Source organism: Pogoniulus pusillus, chromosome 7 (genome assembly GCF_015220805.1).
Source record: "Pogoniulus pusillus isolate bPogPus1 chromosome 7, bPogPus1.pri, whole genome shotgun sequence".
Classification (NCBI taxonomy): Eukaryota; Metazoa; Chordata; class Aves; order Piciformes; family Lybiidae; genus Pogoniulus; species Pogoniulus pusillus.
Window position 1 is genome coordinate 17,277,958 of NC_087270.1, and position 22,171 is coordinate 17,300,128.

The following is a 22,171-nucleotide window of genomic DNA, read 5'->3' on the forward strand; positions in this document are numbered from 1 at the left end:
AAACACTCTGCTCCTATGAATCTTTTCTTGCTCATGCTGCAAGGCCCAACAGGAATAATGACTGTGGGCTCTTTACAGATGTCTCTTGGCTTGGAAAAGGATGTCAAGAAAACTGTTTATCAGAAAATAAAATAAGGATTATATAAATATTACATTTCTGCTTAAGCAGTGAATGCTTGGACCAAAATAATGTAGCTTAACCACAACAAAATGAAATGCCATGGGGAAATCAGAGGGGAAAAGTTGCTGTGTGTACTTGGTTACATCCCATTCAAAGGTCCAGGTCAGTACAGAAGGCTGGTCAGAAAGAGTATTCTTTGGAAAGGCCAAAGCATGGGCAAGATCAGAATGCCCGGTGCTGTAATATCCAGGTTTGTGCCCTGAAGCCTGTGTTCCTGCTGGGCCAAATTTCACCCTGCCTGTGTGTGATGCGGGGAGTGGGTAGAAATGAGGACACTCTGAAAGGACAAGGTTAGAAAAGTGTCCTTGTGTGTGCAGAGGAACTTGCACAACTGCTCAGCCTCAGAACCACCTCGTCACCTTCTCTTACCAAGGAGCAGGCAGATGTATCATGCAAGGACAAACAGCAGCTAGCTAACAGTGTATCTCCTCCAAACAACTGACTGATTAGATTTGTGCCAACCCAAGGGGACCCACTGTGCTGACCCTGCTTGAGGAGTTGCTTCATATACATTTGTCAACTTGGAGAAAGTTTTATGTTATTTAAAAAGTGAGTGATGTCAAGAATAACAGACTTTTGTGACTTAACTGTAAATAAGGAGTGAGCATTTAAACAAAGAGCCACTGTGGAAGTTACAGACAAATGCATGAATGAGCCTGTTGTAAAATGGACAGCATTTTACTCAAGGATGCTATGGTCACTTCCAGCCTTTCAAATTTCCACCAAGTTTTAGAGGCTAAGTGCTAAAGAAGACAGTTGTCAATCAGTAATGGGTTTTCATCTCTCTTGGGAGCTTTGTAGGATGCAAGCATTACCCCACCTTCAGTGCACCTAGATTGGCTACTGTCCTGCAGTAAGATCTTCGGGAAGATGTACATGGCAGCAGAATGATCTGCTGTGAAAATTTAGCTGGCCAATCTGAAAGTTCTTTGCACCTCCATCACCTCCCATCCAGTAAGCACATTAGACCTCCCTATGCTTGCAACTGTGTGCAAAAGTAATGGCTCCAAGCAAGGCAGTGTGTTGGTGTTACATGCAGTGAATGGGTCGTGCTATTGCTATTGCAGCATAGGAACACTGCTCTCTTTTATGCTCTAGAATCAATGAGAAGAAGAAAAAAAAGTTAAGAAAAATTCTGCCTTAGGTCTTTGGCAGAAGAGCAATAATTTCAGTGCACCCGTCCCACTCACACACACATGCTTTGCTGAGGCAAATGGTGTTGCTTGGAATGAAATGCCACAGCTGTGAGCTTTGCCTTGCGTTCGACAGGAATGAAATGTTCTCTCTTTCACGTCTGTCTGCAACACAGGCAACATGACTCTGGGTTACATTACCTGTGTGATCAACATCCAAATTATTTGTCCAGACATAGTGTAGCAGGGTCAAAAAACCCACTCAAGAAAACTGTGTTATAATTTCAAATACATGTATGAGTATATCCATGCTTGCGACTCTCCTGTGGAGGTGTCTGCTGATTCCCACAGATTAGCCAACCAGATGTTTGATTTTGCTTTGTTTAAAACAAGCCCCAAATGATTCAAACTATTTTTTTTTTTTTTTTTTTTTTTTTTGGTTGTTGTTGTTTTTTTTGGATGGCATATTAGGTAGGCTAAAATAAGACATGGTCTTACCATGCTGGTGCAGCGTCAGGCCCTCAGTGAAGAAAAGTCCTCGTTATGAACAGAAGTATCCAGGACTGTGAACATAGCTTGGGACACACTGACCTCATTTGGTACAGAAATGCTATTTTTCCATAATGTGGACATATACAGATAGGCTGGTCCTGCACAGTACAGACAAAGTTCCTGCTGAATTAAGAAGCCACAAAAATAAATTACAGAATGACACAGTTCTTGCAGTCAGGCTCAGGGTTGGCTCCACTTCCAGTTATTCTCTCTGTAAGCACCAGGTTCTCATGCTTGTGACACAGATTTCTGCAGTGGATTCCCTGTATGTCCAGCAAACAGGTTTTCCAGGTGCAAAGTGGTGCAAGGAACAATGCCCAGAGGGATAACACTTAGAAACTCGTGATAACTTCATATGGCAGTTCCTGCACTACAACAGAGGCAGGGGAAACCTGAGTCACAGTCCTCAGGGATGCCTCACAAATGCACAAGTTGTCTTGGGTTAGGTTTATCACAAGTTTGGCCCTTCCTGCTAAACCACTCAGACAGCCGACTGACGGGGGAGTGAGAATGATCTGGGACAACAGAGAAGTGGCAGTGTTTTGTGAAACAGGGAAATGGCTTGCCAATGCTAACTGCCCCGTGGGGTTTCACACTGCTGTGAGCACTAATCCTCCAGGAGAAATGGATCTGGACCAAGGTGCAGTAAAGAGAACAAACTCTTCAGCTGGCATGTGTGAGCAAGGCAATTTCACTGCTTCTCAGGTGTGGCTGAGGATTCCCCAGGAGAGTAACAGGAATTGGTCAGGCTTATCAAACCAAGCCCACCGTTCAGAATGCTGGGATCTCTTGCAATAGGGCATTAAGGACAGATTCTGAGGTTTTGAATGAGGAACTACAGGAATGTGGTGCAAACGATGTGCATCTCGCCTTTAAACAGAGGTGTATATTGGTAAAACAAAGGCTCTTCAGGTCCCTCCATTTGATGGTCTGCATAGTTTGTGGAGAAATCATGATCAGCAGGGACAGGCAGATTATCTGATAGCTATTAAAATAAGAGGCCAACAAATGACATATACCTGGCCATGGAATGAAATACTTGACACACCAGACAGGCCTTATTACTGATTTCTCCAGTTTATCCACTCTTTAATGGTAACATGCTCAGAGATGCTGGGAGAGTCACAACAATAAATGCAAATGCCTAAAAACTGTCTGCAGCAAGGCTTTATGATAAGACATGAGAAAAGAAGGTTCTTTCTTGAAGCTGTAAGAAGTTACAAGCTGTCTCTTTGAAAGATGGATATAAAGCCCTGTTCGCTATTGTGGAAAGTTGGTGGTGAGCCTCATCAAGGCCTTGGCTAGGATGCCTGCCACACATCTTTGTGCAAGATAGAGGGTTTTGTGCATGACTTAGAACTGAGGTTGTTGAAATGCTAGTTTGATCGTGTTCAGACATATTCATAAGTAGTCTGATCAAAAGGATGAATAGTGAGATGAGAAGTTTGGCAGATGACGTGAATTATTCAGTGCTATAAAACTAAATCTGGCCACAAAGCTTTGTCAAAAGAGTTCATGATCCTGAGTGCCTGGGCCGTAACATGACTGATGTAGTGCAGCATCAACAAAAGCAGAGCACATGCAGAAACCTTGCCCTAGCATAGATGAGGCCTAAATGCAACAGCTCAGAGCCCTCTGCAAATTTCATTGGAAGTCCATCAGAAGAGGCAGCTCTCAGGTTAACTCGGCAAAGTGGCAGGAGAAAATCTACAGTGCTCTTCAATGAAGCTACAACTCCATGGTAATATGTTTTCTGGTCATCTAATTCCAGAAGGGTTGAGCTGAACTAGAAAGCACATTTAAGATGAGGAGAGGTGGGCAACAGCATCCATAGAAGTGGGGAAATGAGCAGATGGGGAGTTTTCAGAATGGAAAGGCATAACAGCAGCAGGAGGTACAGCAAAGGTCTATCAGATTGTGGTTGATGTAGAAGAACACAAATAGAAAGTGGTCATTTACTACTACTTGCAAGAATTGGAAGGCACACAATGACTCTGTCACAAAGAAGGTTTAAAGCAGCACAAGAAAGTACTTTTTTCATACAAAGCATAATTAATTTGTGGAACAGGATGTTGTGAAGGCCAGAAGTTATAAATGGCCTGAGAAAGGGATCAAAAACATTTGAGGGGAACAGATCCATGGGTGGCTGTTAAAACACACTGATCTGGAGGCAGTCTGCTTTGGGAAGTCCATAAACCACAGATTGCCTGGAGCAAGGAGGGTACATCAGGAGAGAGATCATGCTGAACCTCCTCTTTGAGTTTCTTCCACCTGCATCTCCTCCTGCCTGTGCTGGGAGATGAGATATTGGCCTCTATGGCCTTTTGGTGCGACACTGGTCAGGTCCTCGCTCTGCTGGGTCTGTTTGGGGTATGTCTCTTATTATTCCTCTTTAATGGAAGAGAAAAGCAGCAACAAAATACAACCTAAAACAGAAGAGTGGGAAGAAGGAACCCCAGCCCTCCACACACTGTTAGTAGGAATCCTGGTAGTTGTTTTACTTTATTTAGAGAGGACCTTGTGTTGCAAGTGGCAGGAAGCCATGAACCACAAAAATAAAATAATTCTAACCCTGGTGCTAAGTCAGGAAAACAAAGATGGCTCAGCAATTAGCAGCATTATATATGTTAGTTCTAAGTAACAACAGATGTCAGGACTCGAGCCCTTTGCATTCCTCACAATCCTTTGGAAACCATAAGCCTTTTGACATCACTATACATTATCACAGTTATTTTGGGCCTGAGAGAACAGCAAGGGCTCTTTGAATGTTGAAATATGTAGGTTGGTAGGACCGTCTGAGTCTTACCTGCGTCTGCCTCACCATCCTGCATACTTCTGCTGAGTTAACAGGCTAGCATGTGCTGTAAAAGCCTGCTCTGTAAAGACATGCGCTGGCCATGAGTCATTAGCAAGCATGCAAAGCTAATTGGCAAAATACTCATAAAAGGTTTTGAAGGTGGGTTAATTCATTAGGCTGTAAACTGTCCCCAGGCTACTGTTAAAAAATGCAGGAGTTTCAAGGTCCAGTATTTTATGATTCATTTTGCCATGCAGTGAAAAACAGACTCTATATCAAACTACATTCATTATAGTTAAGACCACAACGCCTTTATTGGTTTTCCCAACATTCCCTCCTTGTTATATGAATTCATATGGACTGCACATTTCTAACAATTGGCAAGAAGGCATGAAATAAAATTTATGATATTTTCTTACCTTCCACTCTACTAAGTGCACCCTTAAAAACTGCCTGTTCTGGTTGCTTTACCTCCTCCCACCTTGATTGATTTGAGCTGATAGTATGGGAAATTGGAAACAAACAGAGAAATGAGTGGGAACAAACTCACCGTACTCTAGATTTGGTGGTCAAACGAATCTGGCTACCGCACGTGTGCAGAAACTTCAGCTCCAAAAGGATTCAGGTAATGAAAGAGTAATTAAGAAGAATTTCCCCTTGTAGCAATATAGGTAAGATTTTTTTCTAAGTTCAGAGTAGACACATTTTCACTGATACTTGTATTTCCAGATGGAGGCTCTTGCAGCTAAGCCCAGGACGAGCCGTCAGGCATCTGCTTAGGCAAATCTTGTAGGCTCATGCATTAGTTTGCTCACGCGAGTGATACTCCCCATATGCTTTGCTGGGACTTTTTCTACTCCTAGCCAAATTCTCCAGCTTATAAAAGAAGATAACAGAGCCTTTGACTGTCTTTGCTTACGCCAGCAATGTCAAATACTTCTATTTTCTTGTGAAAGGTCTGTGGGAGGGAGGCATTACTATCGAGTAGCTTGGTACAATGCTCAATAATGCTGTGTTGAGAAAAAGTTAATAGAGGACCCAGCTGTGACCTCTGTGGGAGCAAAGCCAAGCACTGCTCATCACTGCTACCTTTGTACCCTTCTCCAGGGGTGCTCCTTATCTCCTTGTGCTGGCTGGCACTTGGACTCTCCTTTGAGGCTTAAAATGGTGCCATTCAGGCGTGCTTTCTCTCTGTTCCACTATGCTCAGCTCTGGTCTATTTTGCAAATCCAAGAGACTTTCTTCTGTGCTGGCCCGCTTTGTGTCTGCACCAAGTTCTACTCCACAAGTTCATATAAATGTCTAAGAGAATAGTCGTTGGCATTTCCAGCTCAGCTGAGCTGATTTTGGGGTTAAACAGGTTCTAACAGGCTCTAACCCTATTGCTATTATTGTGATTAATACACAGCACTGAGCTGCAATGGTCTACTTGGAGTCTGAGCTCAACCCAGCAAGTCCAGCCCTGCCTGGCTTTAGGATGCTGCTGTCCTGGGCAGAGGTGCCGCCAATGGCAGTCAAAGATGAATCAAAATCGTGTCTAAGCACAAAAAGATAAATGACTCAAGTTGCCAGCAGTAGAGGCACCGTTAAAACTGGTGGTGACTTTTGTTCTTGCAGTTAATATTTGACATTTGTGGATTGCTGAGGTGATGAGGAGAGGAGGAATACTGAACAAATCTCTCTGGCAATAACTGAATTACTGGTCTTAGTTTGTTCTAGTAGGGCTCAGCAATGGATTTGTAATAGCATCCTTTGTTTTTGTTTGCATTAACATAGTGTAAAGTGATAAATATTTCAGGTCAGATATTTTGTCTGAGCTTTCCTCTGGGAAACTGGACTTTCTTACATGTGTCAGAACTGTCATCTTCATTGGGACCAAGACTCTTTATTAGTTTGTTTTCCAACAGAGGCATGCAGAGAAGAGCAGACACCAACTCAGGTGTTAACTTGCCCTGGATAGTTTGGCAGCCTCCACATTTGCACTGTCACACTGGGGACTAAACCCTTCCTGCTGATGTGACTGGAGGCTGTGACAATGGCATGGAAGATCAAAAAGATCACTTGCACTGTATAATTTACAATGGGGGCATTTTCCTACTGCATGACCCACCATATGGGATGCACCTCTTGCTTCCACTCCTGAAATGATCATCTAATTGTACTGCTGGGGACCTCTGGTCATTATGCCAGAACGCATCTGGATTTTCACAGTTGGTTGGCATTTGGAACAAAGAACCTGGAAATCAGAGTTCAATGATAGTGTTGGAACTGGATGATCTTTAAGGTCCCTTTCAACCCAAACCATTCTATGAATTCATTCTATGATATTTACAGGTAATATGGCTACTTTGTGCCTGGGACCTAACACCTACATCCAAAAATATTGACAAATACTTTTGTTTTTGTTTTGGTGAGAATAATAGCTGTTCCTATGGCCAGCTCACCTGGAACTAGTACATGAAGAAACTCCATCAACTTTCCTTCATGCCATTTAGAATGTTAGTGGTATAATGGGTCAGATGTATCAGTGGGTGGAGCGGAAGCAGAAGAGCTAAAAATGAGTGACCAAAATTTTTCAAACTCTCATAGCTATTTGTTTCTAGTGGTGGAGAGATTTTGGAAATGGCAGATGTCAGTATTAAGCACCAAATTCTTCAGTTTTCCCCTGGTCTTATTCTAAACAGGGATATTTGCTTTTTAAAATGGGAATTTATCATCACTTCTTTTTAGGCTCCTGCCTCTCTAAGGCACACAGATTCTGAATCTGGACAGGACATTTTAGCCATAATATATGAAGCTCCAAAATTTCAGAGGCTCTGTTAAGAATAGTGTGCATAAACTGGGATTTTTGCCATTGGCTTGACTGGTGCCAAGATTACACCCTTGCTGCTCCTTGGAAGTCATCTTTGATTTTGAAATAATTTTGACAAGTTCTGTGATACATTGCTCTCCAAGGAGATTCCTGCTACTTCTGTCATTTGGACAAGGCTGTAAATAACCAAAGGGCCTTGCTCATCAAGTGCTTCTCCAGTCCTGACTCAACTCAGAGCAGTCAGGAATGGGCAACAGCAAAACGTTAATCAAATTCCTTTGAATCTCAAAAGAAATGTTGAGTAGAGACTGCAGAAAAATCTCCACAAGAAACTGCCAACATTCCTGTTTAACATACTGTGCCAACATTTGGCATCTGGGAATCAAATGGTGAAGTGTTTGGAGAACACAGGAAACACAACATTATTTTTTGGTGGATGTTAGGAAGATAGATCTATGTGGCTATGCACACCTTGCTGTCTAAAATATAAGTGCTACCTACATACAAAGTTTTCCAGCTACCTGTGATGTGTATATGTGTTTATGCAGTATTTCTATATGCCAGTAGGAAAGATTTCAGCCAGCTCCAATTTTGGACCAGTGACTTTGGAGGCAGATTTCTTTATTTGTTCAATAAGACTAATTTGGAAAAATCACATAGCTAGAAGCTGGATACATCAAAAGCTGTCCTGGATGGGCTATGGGATGGGACATCACTGTTGGTTCTTTCATATTAAAGTCCCCTGGATGACTTCTCCCTCAGCTATTGTAATTCACTGGTGTGCTACTCTCCAATTAAGCTGAGTCCCATGCAGGTATTTAGGGATAGAGCTTGGCACCATGGCCATCCATGGTAAATTCCCATGGACTTCAATGAACCTGGATTTCACCCCCAGTCCTTGGAAGCTTTTTAAAGGTGTGCAAATAAAACACTGTGTATATCCTGTAATCAAAACCTCCCCTACTGAGTTTATTTACTTTTAAATGGTGCATGATATTAAAACTCAAACTTCTTATATTCCTGCTTCTCTTATGTACCTAGTGTAAAGATCTCCATTCTTCTGTTTTCATTGAAATTCATCAAGGTTGGTGGGAGTACCTTCCTGAAAGTTTCTCATGTAGATTTTTTTTTCCTACAGTAACCAAAAGAGATAAGACATCTGACAATTGTTTTTCATAACCTTATGGAAAAAACTGAAAGTCTGCCTGAAAAGCTGCTGACTTTTTTTTTTTTTTTAGTGGAGGCTGAGTTGCTAAGAGATCTGTAGCACTCCTGCCCCTGAGAGCCGAATCCTGTAACTCAAGGCAGGGAAAAGTGTCATAAATCACTGCAAGCAAGAGACACTGCTATCTAGCTGTGTGCTGATGGCCCAGCCATCACCTGTGGAGCCAGCAGATCACCAGCAAAGGTGACATTATCACCACTATGAAGGCAACCTGGAGCCCTACAATGAATTTGGGTGCCCTGTGTGACTTTGGGCAAGATGCATACATTCTTTTCCTTAACTTCCACATCTAGAGGATGAAGCTAGTAACACTCAGCTTGCTCATCGTGCTTATTTAAATTATGAACACCTCCAGGCAGAGGCAATCTCTTACAGCATGCCTATACAATGTCTAATAGAAGGCCCTTGTATCTCAGCTGTACCTCTAGGTGCTACATAAAGGCAAATAGTAGTGCTTGGCAGAGTGCAGATTTCAAACGAGGAATCTGGTATCAAATAGTTCTCATTCTCTCTTGCTTTTGGCACTTAACCCTATTTAAGATGAATTTGGTTTGTTTTGGTTTGGTTTTTAAGAAGATACAAGATCAAATCCTGAGGGCCCTCTATCTCCAATTCCCATTACAGTTTACATTACACTCACTGGCAGTTTGTCTCAGAAGTGTCCCAGGATTTCCCCTTTAAGTTTTTAAATGGCCATATGGCAGAAAGGAAGAAAGTATGAACTCTATCTGGTCCTGGAGCTGCAGCTGTAATCAGAAGCTTTATGATGAAGTTCAGCTGGAAGAGCAAAGGAGAGGAGGAAAAAAAAAAATCCCAACACAGAACAAAACAAGGGAATGCCATCAAAGTCTTAAAAGACAGAAATTCATTTTACCTTCGTCAATGACTGTGGTTTTCAAGGATAAAGATCAAAGTGATGACCGTGGGCAGAGCTATGACAAATGCCGAGATCAGTCTGTTAAACCCTAGCATTAGCGCTACAGTTAGACTGGTGTCTAGACTAGCAGTGGGTACTCATGCCAGGTTTGGTAAACACGGCAGTGCAGCACTTGCATCAGAGCTGTAGCAAGGAGAGGAAGCATCCAAATTGCAGAGGGGAGGGAACAATCAAACTTCAGCAGAATGGAACTGGAAAAAGAAAATTTAGGGAAAAATAAAACAACTTCCTAAAAAAAACCCCACAACTCTTTCCCCCCTCAAAAAAATAACCCCACGAAACCAAACAGCCAAACTGAAAACCCCACTACCAGATTATTGCCTGAGCTCAGGGAAGGCAGCTGAGAGGATGCATCCCCCTCTCCTGGTTTTTTGCATTGTGATTAATGTGTGCGAGAAAGCTTAGATAACTGAGGGAAAGTAATGCCAAATTCTTATCAATACAGATGAGCTGGCTTCATATTCCTCCAGCCCTTTCATGTGGAAATGAGACTGCATTTGATGAAGCCAAGCCCACGTTTGAAATAGCTCAGCTGGGATGTGCATGTGGTCAGGGTTCAGGTGCCTGCACAGAGAATTACTACAGCTGGATGGAAAACGAGCGACCTTTCCTGGGGGCACAAAGAGACTTCAGCTTCCTCACTTTTACCCTTCCTCATGAGAAGGACAGAAAGCCCTTGCTCTGCAGGATAAATGCATGCTGAAGTCTGAGCTGATGGACTGTGCAAGGTGGCAAGGTGGTTTTGGCTGGTGAGGAGCCCTGGCCTGCAGGGTCTCCACCTTCCTCTAGACACCTCTTGAATGGACTCTTAAAAATAACACTCTGTCACATCTCAAATGAGGAGGATAGATAAATGAGGAGAGTACATGCACACTTACAGCAGCACATGTTGGTATGCTTGAAGCCAGCCCTGCTCTCACACTGCTGCCCTGGGGTACATGCTTGCTCCATGGCTGCAGGCTTGGAGAGAAGAGAGAGGAGCCATGGCATCATGCTGTCCATATGGAACTCTGTGCTTGGTTGAGTCTGAGCTCTCCTGGCCTGAGACTGTCACACAGGATAGCTGCAGGGATAATAAACTCTAGAAAAATGGTGTGCTGCTGGACAGCCACTATTGTCAGAGTATCTTGGAAAAAAAAAATCTGGTTTCAGCTTTGGGGTTTGCATTGCTCATTGCCAGCAACATGGTGTAATATTTGCTAGAAGCAATTAGCAAGACTCAGACCGGTCATATGCTATTCTCAGCTCTGCTACTGACTCACCTGCATGGCCTTGGGCAAGCTGCTTGCATATTTCAGCCTTAGTTTACCCAGTGGTAACAGCAGAGATAGTAACAGTCTCATGGAGTGGTGTGAGAATTAGTTAATTAATATTTGGAAAACTTTCTGCCTTGACGTCTTTGTGCCTTTATTTACCCATCAGTAATATCAGAGATAATAACTGTCTCATGGAGAGACAAATTATTTGAAAAGCAGTTTGAGATCCTTGGATGAAAGGTGCTGTGTGAGTAAAACATATCATTACAAACATCTTCTGGTCCTCTGTGAAGTTAAAATAAATCTGAGCTTCTTAGTCATTCAGATAATTAAACCATAAATACTGTTTATTTTAACCATCCTGATAAAAAAACCTGATCTAATCTAGGCAGTGATACCAGCCAAAGAATGAAAAATGCTTCAGATTCAGGAGACCTATCAATTTGAAAAGCTTGATTCATAATTGGTTTTTCATTTCTGTCAAAGGAAAGTGAGAACAACTGTATTTACAGACTCCTGCAAAAGCGTGGGGCAGCTGGGAGGACACCCACACCTCCTCTGCAGGGTTTCAGCCTGCATATTCACACAGATACAGCAGCTGTACACTGCACCACACAGGGTTTCTCACACTAGCCAAACAGATGATCCTATTTGACTTGTTAACCATCAAGGAGGAATAGACTGGCCCATCTTAAGGGCATGCCAAAGCCAGCTTCGCCCCTCCAAAATGTGGGTATAATGAAACAGAGTTACGAGAGCAGCTTCTCCTGGGAATAGAGTTGAAGGGATGATACGACCAAAGTCATCAGCCATTGATCCATTCAGCTCTTTGCATCTTAGGCAGCTTGTGCTGATTTTCTCTCTTAAAACTCAGCACCAGCTTTGTATCATGAGCTATTGTTGCCCTGCCCGCTTTGCCCAGGTCCACAGAGAGAAGAGCTCCACAGCAGTACTGACATTGGATAGGAACAGCAGAAGAATCAATGGAGTCTATGTTTAAAATCATCTGTTATTCAGAGGTGTACATGCCAAAGGTGGAAAGCCCTCTCTGTCACTTCCTTGGGAACTTACTCTCTATTGGAGTACAAAATAGAAGCCAGTGGCCTATGTTTCTCCCTCTCTCTCTTCTCTCTCTCTCTTTTTTTCTGCATGATTTTATTTTATCAAGCACATATGTGTAAAGAAGAGGTTTGCAGAAGCAGGGTCCTGTTTTTTAACTGAATGGGACCTCTTTAAGCTGTACCTGCTGGGAGCATGTTAACATTACCTGCTGTGCTGGACACCCAAACAACTGCTCCACCTGAGCCTTCCACTGGCTCAAAGGGCCTTTTTGTGGTCTCCCACTCCATTCTGCATATAGAAGATTTTGCAGCAATCTGTGTGGGAACATGGGGAGGAAAAAAAGGATGTAATTGCCTTCCTGAGCTTCGGTGCTCTCATTAGTTAAATGTCCTCCTGTCTTTTCCATGCTAGTCCAGCTTCTACTGAATTTTCATCAGACCAAAAAAGGCCTTTAGGGCCATTTGAAAGTAACCATCAGATAAAAGCAATTGTCATCCTCCTTATACGGCAGGCAAGGAAGCAGACACAGGTAGACTGGTCACACAGGAAGGCGAGGAGGGACCTGGTGACTCAGAGCTTTTGACTCCCAGCTGTCAGCTTTAGACGCCACTCCAGCCACATATAAAAGCACGTGGTTATCTCTGAACTTATGAATAATCCCATTGATTCAAGCCATAAACTCCAGCATCAGGGCCTTAACCACTTGACTGTGCTCATCAAGAGCAGATCAACAGGAGTGCAGGTCTGGATAGGCCCCAAATATTCCTCTTAACAGAGGAATAGCAGCAAATTGTAGTTTTCCTGCTGCAGCTTTCTGTCTGAGAGAACCACCAATGCAGAAGAAAAAGGTGGCTTGGTCCTCAAAATGAAGAGTCCTTTGGAGATGATGAAACTCCCATTCCCAGCCCAAGAAGCCTTCTGCTAGACATGAGTGGACTTGGTGACCTCCCTCACAATCAGTCTGTTGATGCACGTGGGGGACTCCATAGCTAACTGCAGTGATGTTGACCTTGATGGTGATTGCCAGAGCACTGTGCTCAGATGATGACGTGATCTGAGTCTCTAGGCTTTGCTGAAGGGTAACCAGATGCCTCTGGGAGAAGAAAGAGCATTTGAAAACATGCCCTGTCCTGACCAGGATTTACTGAGTTCTTTATCCCTTTGCACATGTAGAGCTGGGAAATGACCTGGTTGTGAAGTCTCACTCACAAGCAGTGAGTCCCTCAAAACTCTGTGGTTTATTGGATACAGTTTATTGCCCCACAGCTACTTTTGACCTTGCATTTCTAGCAAAGGGATAAGAGATCAAGAGAAAAAAAGAGGGAAGCTGTGTTCCTGTTGTTGATGGGAGAGTGAGTGATGCAACCTAAATTATACATGGTGTTGCCTACCAGATGTTTGGAGCAGCGTCTCTCCCCTCTATTATGCAAAGTAACAGTTTCACAAAGAAAGTAGGAGAGACTGGAGATACCAGAGCATTTGGGAAACACATCCCATAGCTGACTGAAAAGCATGTTTTACTTTCTAGCTGGTAACATGGGATTTAGCTGAATGCCTGTAGTTCAACCCTTCACCAGAGGTGAGAGGTGTCACCCCTGCCTCTATAAGGGAGCAAAAAGACTGTGAACCAATCTAGAAGCGGAGCAGTAATTTATAACAGCAGGGCTTAGCATTTACAAACAGACAAGATGTGGTGGTTTAAACCCCTTCTGCTTCTCACCTAAGAGGAGCTTTCAGTCTGGCCCTTTGTAGCTGTGGACAGTGACTTGTGATCTCTCAGCTGGAGCAAGGGAGGGATGTGTGAGCTAAACAAACTTATCCTCGTTGCTTAAAATGCCCAAATATTCTTACCATTCTACATCCAACTGCTGCCTCATGTCATTATGGCATGTTGATACGAAAACTGAAAGTGTGAATGGAAAGCTACTTCTGCTGGCTTTAATTTACAACAGTTCAGATATTGGCGCACTGCTCCCTCGTGATGTGGAGCTCAGTGTGTGCCGAAGCAATGCTGGGCCAGATTGCTGGGACTGAGGCTTCCACAAGGCCTCCAGTGCTGGCTGGCTGGAAGTCCTCTGAATCTTGAGTCTTCTTGCAGCTCAGATTACCCATCCTGAGGGTGTGAATGGGACTATTTTTTCCACTTTGTGAATGTACAGCAATTTTTCACGATAGTCCTGGTCCACGAGCAGAGCTCCTCAGCACAGGAGGTTAAGGTTATGTACAGGAATGAAAATTTGTCCTATAAACCTTGCTACAGTGAACCCCTTCATGGCCATTGTACAAACCCACTGGCAGCTGGGGTGCCTTAATTCCACTGACAATGGCATTGATCCATACCTAAAATAACCAGGTCGCTCATGGCTTTGGTTTGTGCACTATGCGATCATCTGCAGACTGTAGAACGCATCTCAGACCCCCAGGTAATTTCTGTCAGAAATATCAAGGTTGCAGCTTCCACTGGAGTAGTGGAGGAGATAAAAATATGTCAGACTTCCTTTATGGCTTTTTTATAACTGAAATTTAACTTGTCACTCAGCACTGTGGGCTGTCAGCTCTCGAGCTGGTTTCTGAAGCAGTTCACTCTGTGATAAGAAGGTCTTTAAGAATCAGTGGCCAATACTGGGCCAAATTCAGCCACCTTTCACTTGGCTGCATATTCTCCTAGCACAGATGCTGAAGCTTAGAATTCACATTTCATTTCCCTAGGAATACAAGGAGACACAAAACAAGGAAAGGACAGAAGGGATGGAGGAGCCCTGCTTGCACCTGGAACTCTGCTCGGAGACTTAGCAGTCTGACTCCTGCTCCAAGCCTTTCCTTCAGTCTACTGCCTGATGCAATTGTGTCATAGTTTCCTCATCACTCAAATACAGGTAAATACAGCATTCATTCTATAGCATTTACAAATCAAGAGGTAGAAAATGGAGCTAGGCAATATTGCTTCTTGTAACAGGTTACTGAACATTTGAAATCAACCCATGACACTTCTCAAGGCACACTCCAAAATTCAAGGCATGGAAAAACCAAGAGCTTCAAAAGAAAGCATGGGAAAACCCCAGCAAATACTGGCTCAAACCTTCTCATTCAGGCTGCACCCAGAAAGCAAGTGAGACTGTAATGGACAAATCCTGCTCTGGCTGCAGGCCGATTAGCTAGGGCACCATTTACTGCATCCCAGCCTGCTTCACACCATGCAGAATCACTGTGGCCAAAGGCTGAGGAGGATCAGACAGTTCCTTGCACTGTACCTTTGCTCATGACAGAAATGCCAGCCAATCGCCAGTGTCTTGTTGTCTGGCCAAAGCGGACAGAGATGATTGTCTGGAGCTGAGACCTGGGAAAATGGGAATAACATCAGGAAAAAAACAAAACCATCTTACATACCTACTACTCCCATCTCATCTCACTCTGAGGCGATGCACACTTGCATGAACTGAGTCACTGCCTGGTACTGTGGTCCTTGGGCACTCTAGAGCTACTGCATGTTTGCAGACTTGGGGCTGTTGGCACATCTTGTCCTGTCTTCTGCATGCTAGGTCTTTACAGCCAATGCTGCAAGCCAACAGCATTGCTATTTCCACCCATGTGAACAAATATGCAGCCTCCCCTGGGTGTCAGCAGGTCAGGATGGAGCCACAGCACCTGCTGGGGAATACTTGCTAGCTCCTTTGCAAAATCTCCCTGTATTTTTATTGGATCTTAGGTTACCACAAAGTATATGCTGGGATCTGGGCTTTGATTCTCTGCTCCACAGTTTTATCCCAGGCTGGCTAGGGTAGCGCTGTTCCCTCAGAGACCACAACCAACAGCTCTCAGGGAGACAGAGAAATGGGGCAATGGTTGTGTTTTGATGGTGAGAAGAGGAAAAAGCTCTTGGAGGCCACTGTCTGCACCAGGGTCCTATTAGGCTGGTGAAGATGATCAGGAATCATCTTATTTCTCCTTCCCTAGATTGCTAACTGTATCTGGGGGGACCACCACTCTTGGCTCTTCCCTTGCTCTCCTCCACAAATCTCACATTCCTGGTTCTCCCCACCCAGCTGTGCCTCTCAGCTGTACCCCAACCTCCCCACCACTCCCCAGACAAGTCTTGGCCCTTTAGCTGCGGTGTGGCAAAACTCAGTTTTGCTTACCTGGCTGTGAAACACTGGCTTTCATAAAAATAGCAGGGAACAAAGAGAAGCCAGACCACACTGAGGCCTTTTCTTTCCTGCAAGGTACTTGTGGAGAGTCCTATACAGGTGAGTGACACTGTGAAAGACAGGACTGGCTCCCCAGCATGAGGAAAATGAGATAGATCAAGCAGTTACCCAGATTTCCATCAGCTGTGGGGCTGGCCAGGTGCCAGCTAGGTAGGGCTGCCATTTTGCATGGATTGCTCACCTGCTTGCCATCTGTAATCAACACTGATGCTTGGTGCCCACAGTGCCAGAACAGATATATTCTCTTCCTTGCCTGATCCGTTGGTGTGAGAGGCCTCATCTCTGCAAAATAAGCACATGAAGGGAAGCTGAAGCTGCCAGCTGGGAATCTGGTTTGTATTCATGCTGAGAGCTGGCCAAGGAGAGAATGTCAAAATGGGTTTTTAGATTTGGACATTTTGATTCATTTCTGACTATGTTCAAATGCAATCTGTCAAGTCCCATCAATAAAAACAAGAGGGAGTATAGCCTAGCCTTTAAAACTCAGTGCTGCCATGACTAGGAAGTTCATGAAGAACATGGGTAAAAAAAGTTTGGTCTGAACCCATGGCTTGAATACAAATCTACACCTTGTAACCAAATGCTGTGGGGCTCCTTTCCCTCTTGTTGTACATAGAAATTCTGGCCAGATTATTAGAAAATGAAATGACAGAAAACCCCCAACAAAGCAAAAAATGACACCCCTCCCCCCCCCTCAAAAAAACCCAACCAACCAAACAACCCCCCAAAACCAACCTAACAAGCAAAAAAAAAAAAAGGCAAAAAGCTCTTACAAGTAATAATAATCTCCCTGCCATAATTAAACTTCACTGTGGAACTTCCACATCCAGCTGCCAGCTCTGTGCATTTTGTGTTTGACTAAACTCATGGCAGGGTGTAAAGATTTTGCCTATCTAAGCGTTGGATGGTTTCATTATTAGCAGACTGCAAGTTAATTCAGTGGATGATGCAAAAATGACTGCCAATAAAACATTTACACAGATTGTTAATTCTGTGTGAACCATCTTTTATATACATGTATATGCTATAAATAATAGGAATGATGCTCATATTTTATACTATAGGGATGTAAACACTGGTCCCAACGGCAGTGGCAAACGAACCACTCACATTTTCTGATTGTATAATTTGCCTAGAGGATGGATGCATAATTACACTATAATTAAGTGTAATAAACAGAGAAAATGATTTGAGAAGGAAAAATTATCACAGCCTCAACCACATCAGCCAGAAGGTCTCTTCTAATTAAGTTATTTCATTAAACAAAATGTTTTCAAGGTGCGTCCCCTTTGAGAATGTATATTGTAGCCCATGTAATGCAATTTACTCTGTAAGTAAAACATGGCTTGTGTATGGACAGATCATATCTGCTGAGACTCATGAAATATACAGCCACTGGGTCCAGCCCAGCCAGGTGCTGGGACCCTCACACCCATGATCCAAGGAGATCCTGAGTGCTGCTCCAGGAAATTGCAGCAGCATATAGAGCAGCCTTTTATTTGCACTGCACTGAAGCTCTTTTTATGTTACTTTTTTTTTTTCTGGTTTAAAGGGAGAAATCCTCCCTTTAAATTATCTGGCAGGTAATTCTACTGTTGTCATTCTCTAATGATAGAGTAGAGGCAAAGGACAACAAAAGAAGTAGCTCAAGCTAGCCAAAATAGCTCATGCTATTTGGGGTTGAGAGAGTCTTAAAACATTATTCCATTTCAAATGCTTTTACCCTCACTAATTCTGCTCAGTGCTTGGTAGGATGTGGAGACGGAGTTGTCATTGATGTTGCTGTGTCTGAGGAAATCCAAAACACTGATTCACAAACTATAGGATTCAGGAAGGCCACATAATCAGTTACCTCACATGGCAAAGGCCATTGGACGCCTTCCAGTTCCCCCCTCTTACAAGTACAGCTGAGTTTTTTAAACACCTGCTGCCAGTTCCTAAGGGGCCACAAGAGCTATTAGAAAAGCCCTGAAGAGTATGATTCTGAAGTTGGCTATGGCTCCTGCTTCTCCTCCCCATAAAAAGCCCAAAGTATTCAGATTTAATTTTCAGCCATAAGATTTCTGTGTTATGTCTTACTCGGTTCCACATTTCTCTTTCTCTTACAGATTGTGATCAAACTTCTTTTCTCTAAGCTTATTAGATCATGCTGACTGATACAAATCTCTGCTGGTTTCCTGGCTCTTCAAGGCTCCCACAGCTTTGCAATGTTCCTTGGGAGGATCTCTGTACAGAGTTGACCTGTTTTCTTAGATACTCACCCTCTTCTTCAGCTCCCAGGTCACTTGTTAGGTTTACTTGCAATGATTTAGGTTTTCTTTCTGGTCACTGTGAAAAATAACATAACTTTACTGGCACATACCTTTGGTAACTGCTCGGGTTGAGATCTAGCAGCATAAGATCCTTGAATTAAAAAATGGCGAACGCTATCTTGTGAAAACATCTCTGAATGCCCAACAGTGATGTATTTCTTTAGGTCTGTCTACTGCTTGCACAGCTTATTGGATAATGGAGACAGCCATGCAGTGGTCAAGAGGAGTCTTCTCTTGTTTAGACTTTTATGTTCTTAAATATTTGCAGACCTTTGAGCCACAAAATGTTGTCGGTTATTGACAAGCTTATTGATGTGTGTGGTTACTGCTTTTAGGCTGCCCCAAGCAGGACACTGCCTCATCATGGATCAGTACACAGCTGATGACTATTTCAGTTTCTCTCCTAGTGCATTTTCAGTCTTATAGTGACCTGATTTCAACAAGGAGCTTCCATGAAAATCAGGTGGCAGTCACAGACATTGTATACTCCAGCTGAAGAGTCATTTTTAAATGCTGGGCAAATGCTAGACCACAGAAACTCAACATGTCGTAAGACTCCACTTGGTCCCATCATCATGGGTGGGAAAAAGGAAGGAGGATTATCCATAGACCTCAGAGTGTTTTACAAAGGGAAGCATATGCTGCTACCCATTTATTGGATGGGGCAACAGCAAGTTGAGACTTGCCAAAGTCACCCAATTAATAAGCCAGAAGACTGCCACCGAAACCCATATTCTGGTCTAAACAGGTTCTCAGATTGCCCATATCACTGTAATATCTGAGTACCCTTCAGTAGTACACGAGGAGAATTTAGGCATGTCTACACTGGTGGATACAAACAGCTTTCTGTCAATCCAGTCCTCATCTCAGCCAACTGGACAAAAGCCATCTCCAGGTGGAAGCTGAGTAGCCGTGTTATGAACCTCACCACAAGTCGAGGTGAAAGCTCAACCCATCACCACTCTATCTCAGCTCTGTGGCTTCCTGGGTGTACTTTGCTGATGGGGCATGAAGAAAGAGGGTGCAAGACTGTCTCTGAGAGCAAATAAACCTTTCTTTATTCTAAAACCAGTTTCGCTATCTTTAGTGCCCCTCAGAATATTTCCTCATGCTTCAGTTCTTACTGAGCCACAGAGACAGGGCACAAACATGTTGGTTTTCTGGGTACAGCCTCATGGCTCCTTTGAGGAAAGATCTGGAAGATGACAATTTGAATAGGGATATTTGAATACCTGGTCATAAAGAAAGAAGATCTCCAAAATACATTTCATAAGTCAGGGAAAAGGAAAGAGAAGGAAGGCATCTCTTTCAACTCAAGATCTATTTGTCATTGGTAACTTAATGACCTGAAAGAAGAGCAGCTGTTATTACAGGGCATTGTACTGGCAAAGCAATAATAGTTCGCTCCAGATTTCCCTTCCAAAGGATGAGGAAACTCCTTGGCAGGCAGCATCACTTCCTCATGAGAGGCAGGGAGCTGACATGGTGATGGGAAGGCTGTCCTTTGTAGCAGCTACAAAAGCCCTGTGTGACCCAGTAAGTCTGACACAGAGGTGAAGAAATGAGTCCTGCTCCAGGGAAGCTAGAAATCAATAGATGCCTTCAGAGCTTGTCCTGGACTACTCACACTCTCAGGTTTAGAAATCCTTTGAGGGTTTCTAAGTTCATATGAACCACTCCTAGCTCTGGAAGTCCCCATGCCTTGAATAGTTAAAGGCTGGGAAAGTACAATGTGGTTGTGTCCAGCTCTACTCACACTGCTTTCCTCTCCAGGTGCCTACTCCCACTGTGTGACAGCAGTGGGCCATTGGGCAAGGTGGGCTTTGATCCAGAGCAGCACCGATCCATCTGCTCTGATGCTCTTGCTTGTTTCTGGATTCCAATCCTTACTGTCAGAGATCCAGCAGCTTCACCACATCATTGCCCTTTGCCTGGGGAAAATAGGGCAGTGCACAGGCAGCAGCGTTTCTCTGCAGCTTTGTGCTTCCTGGCCTTCTGGCAAAGCCCTGACCATTGAGCGCAAGCTGCAAGCTTACGCAGGAAGGACACAGGCACTGCTTGGAAAAAAAAGGACCTGGTTAACTTGGCTATGATCATCCAGGAAGTCTGTGGCAGAGCTGCAAATAAAATCCAGACATTTTGCTTTGGGGGCTGTGTCTTCACAGCAACACTGTTCTTCCTCTGGGCATCTAGGCTTGTTGTCTTATTGGGATGTGCTGCTCAGCATGGCTTCTTAAAGGGAAGGAGTGAGGGGAAAGCCACACTTTAATTCTTTGGAGAAAATGACACCACCTACATAGGAAAACCCCATGGCTTTTTGCAATTACTGCCACGCATGTGCATCGTTCCCTCCCCTTGTGATCTTTACCACTTCCTCACCATATGTAAAAGGCCTGATCCTGATGAAAATAGTCAGGGTTCCAGAAATGCCACTGAGACAATGCTGATTTACCTCCACAAAGGATGTGGCCCAATGCTTTTGGCCAGATTTCTCTGCAAGCAACTAGTCAAATCCCTCTCTCCTCCACCCAGAAAGCTGGGGAGAGTCATATGGGACAATAATGTTGCTCGAGTTCACCTGGCCCACCCAGGGAACAGCTATTTCTGGACAGACACGGAAAACCCAAGCCTTGTCCCTTTAATCTAACATCTTCTGCATGTTGCTAAGGCTAATGTTTAATTTGGAAAAAAAACCCCAAACAACAAACCCTGAAAATAGCATTAAAGGAAGCAGAGGATTTGAATAGGACTATATATTTAAGATAGTCTTTCTGGAAAACATTGTATTTAAAAAGTGACCCTTTAACCATTAGGTTTCTGAAAACTCTAGAGCCATCCCAAGCTTCCAGTGAGATAAGCCTTGCAATTTGGAACTGTGTAAGGTAATAGAAACATAATTGGCTTTTATATTAAGAGGCAATGTGTAATCATCAGGCTGTATTGAATTGCCCCCACTCCAGAGCAGTTCGGGGCTACTTGTGCTGAAATTAAGGTTAAAAGGCTGGGGACTGAGTGGCTGGAAAGCAGCCAGGAGGAAAGGGACCTGGGGGTACTGGTAGATAGTAGGCTGAAGATGAGCCAGCAGTGTGCCCAGGTGGCCAAGAGAGCCAATGGCATCCTGGCCTGCATCAGGAACAGTGTGGCCAGTAGGACAAGGGAGGTTATTCTGCCCCTGTACTCAGCACTGGTCAGACCACACCTTGAGTGCTGTGTCCAGTTCTGGGCTCCTCAATTCAAGAGAGATGTTAAGGTGCTGGAACGTGTCCAGAGAAGGGCGACAAAGCTGGTGAAAGGCCTGGAGCATAAACCCTATGAGGAGAGACTGAGGGAGCTGGGGTTGTTTAGCCTGGAGAAGAGGAGGCTCAGGGGTGACCTCACTGCTGTCTACAACTACCTGAAGGGAGGTTGTAGCCAGGTGGGGGTTGGCCTCTTCTCCCAGGCAACCAGCAATAGAACAAGGGGACACAGCCTCAAGTTGTGCTGGGGAAAGTATAGGCTGGATGTTAGGAGGAAGTTCTTGCCAGAGAGAGTGATTGGCATTGGAATGGGCTGCCCAGGGAGGTGGTGGAGGCACTGTCCCTGGAGGTCTTCAAGAAGAGACTGGATGAGGCACTTAGTGCCATGGTCTAGTTAACTGGATAGGGCTGGGGGATAGGTTGGACTGATCTTGGAGGTCTCTTCCAACCTGGTTGATTCTAT

At 43.9% G+C, this 22,171-nt stretch overlaps 2 long non-coding RNA genes across 4 annotated transcripts in view; both read right to left on the minus strand.

Annotated features, from left to right (window-relative positions):
• Nucleotides 1-6,438: 6,438 nt before the first annotated feature.
• Nucleotides 6,439-15,290, minus strand: LOC135176770 (uncharacterized). Of its 3 annotated transcripts, none has more exons than XR_010302816.1 (4): nucleotides 12,161-15,158; nucleotides 10,516-10,597; nucleotides 9,575-9,828; nucleotides 6,439-6,899 (listed from the first exon to the last, which is right to left on the minus strand). It is a non-coding gene; the product is annotated as an uncharacterized LOC135176770 (long non-coding RNA). The 3 variants fall into 3 exon arrangements; XR_010302817.1 differs by lacking the exon at nucleotides 6,439-6,899 and adding an exon at nucleotides 15,207-15,290 and having other exon boundaries at nucleotides 9,545-9,828; nucleotides 12,161-12,269; XR_010302815.1 differs by lacking the exon at nucleotides 6,439-6,899 and having other exon boundaries at nucleotides 9,545-9,828.
• A 1,059-nt stretch (nucleotides 15,291-16,349) lies between these two features.
• Nucleotides 16,350-22,171, minus strand: part of LOC135176771 (uncharacterized) — a 93,676-nt gene continuing 87,854 nt past the window's right edge. Inside the window, exon 3 of the long non-coding RNA XR_010302818.1 lies at nucleotides 16,350-16,442. This is a non-coding gene — a long non-coding RNA (uncharacterized LOC135176771). The remainder of the gene's footprint in view (nucleotides 16,443-22,171) is intronic.